Source organism: Zalophus californianus, chromosome 6, assembly GCF_009762305.2.
Source record: "Zalophus californianus isolate mZalCal1 chromosome 6, mZalCal1.pri.v2, whole genome shotgun sequence".
Taxonomy (NCBI): domain Eukaryota; kingdom Metazoa; phylum Chordata; class Mammalia; order Carnivora; family Otariidae; genus Zalophus; species Zalophus californianus.
Window position 1 is genome coordinate 57,942,990 of NC_045600.1, and position 1,692 is coordinate 57,944,681.

The 1,692-nt window shown below is 38.5% G+C and overlaps 1 non-coding gene across 1 annotated transcript; it reads right to left on the reverse strand.

Annotated features, from left to right (window-relative positions):
* Nucleotides 1-1,289: 1,289 nt before the first annotated feature.
* LOC113910784 lies at nt 1,290-1,416 on the reverse strand. Its single transcript, XR_003516270.1, has one exon. It is a non-coding gene; the product is annotated as a small nucleolar RNA SNORA5 (small nucleolar RNA).
* Nucleotides 1,417-1,692: the final 276 nt, after the last annotated feature.

Genomic DNA, 1,692 nt, shown 5'->3' on the forward strand with positions numbered 1-1,692 from the left:
ATTTATTAAGTTGCATACAGTGTTGCGATTTAATGGGAACAAGGAGATGCCTCGAGTTCAGATGTTAGCCCTGACTTAATAGCTGATGGCGACTTATTAACTCTTTAAAACTTTGATATCTTAACTTACAAATGCAATGATACATGTAAATGCGTGGCATTTGGGAGGCAATAATTTCTCAATAAATGTTAGCTTTAATTTCTGTAGTATTTCAAACAGAAAAGAAACGCTTTATTTTTTAAAGAAGAAAAGATAAAATACTTAGTGGTAAACCAGTGACAAAACTGACATAATCTTTCTGGAGAAAAAGTTGACCAATTAAAAACAAAAGCATTAAAATGTGCTTATTCTTTGATCAAGTATTTTCATGTTTAGGATATACTATAACAAAATAAATAGGCATGTGTAAGTTATGCATATAGGGGCGCCTGGGTGGCTCAATCGTTAGGCATCTGCCTTCGGCTCGGGTCATGATCCCAGGGTCCTGGGATCGAGCCCCGCATCGGGCTCCCTGCTCCGCGGGAAGCCTGCTTCTCCCTCTCCCACTCCCCCTGCTTGTGTTCCCTCTCTCGCTATGTCTCTGTCAAATAAAAAAATAAAATAAAATAAAATATGCATGTAAAGAATTTCTAATAACTCTTATTTCTAATTATAAAAAAGACAAATATTCAGGAACAGGTAGATTTTGTAGGTAGGTTTTTAAGATCAGCAAATAGAAATGTGTATTTTTTTAAAGATTTTATTTATTTGAGAGAGAGAGAGCAAGAGAGATATTTCAGGCACCCCAGAAATATGTATTTTTGAATGGGAAAGTACCCATAAAAGGCCAAGTGGGAAAGCAGATGACAAACCATTAGAAACAATATGGTACCATCACAACTTGGATGAACTAATGGCCCTTGTAAACTGAATACATCTAAAATCACACTTGTGATTCTCTCAATGTTTTCCTTTCCTGGTGTTCCTATTTCTGTAAATTACACTACTTAGCTGAAATCCTTACATTCCCATATTATATGGTTATTTATTATCTCTTTCCATTACCAGTATGTTAGTTCCAGTATGTAATCTCCAGCAGAGATTTTAGCTGTTATGTTCATAGTAATATTGCCAATACCAAGAACAATGAGTACCACATAGTAGGTAATCAATAAATATTTGTTGATTAATTGCATGAGTGACTACTTAAATACATTAAGTAGACAAGGATGACAAAAATGTTATCAGGGATTAACTCAAAGGCAGAATACTGGTATTATTTTATTTTATTTTGTTTGTTTGTTTGTAGGCCCTTTCTGCAGCTGTACTTAACCCCAGGTCCTGGGGCCCGGGGCCCATGAGCTGCAGGCCTTGCTGTGGGCCATTTGGTCAGTTCCTGCCGTGATGGGGATGGGGGCTCAATTTGACTCGACTGTGGTAACGGTGTTGTTTAGAGCTCTTCTGTATTTTGCAATTTTTCTCTCTAGTTAGAAGAAATTAAAACTGGTCTAAAGAGCCTAATTTGTGGGGCGCCTGGGTGGCTCAGTTGGTTAAGTGACTGCCTTCGGCTCAGGTCATGATCCTGGAGTCCCGGGATCGAGTCCCACATCGGGCTCCCTGCTCAGCAGGGAGTCTGCTTCTCCCTCTGACCCTCTTCCCTCTCGTGCTCTCTATCTCTCATTCTCTCTCTCTCAAATAAATAAATAAAATCTT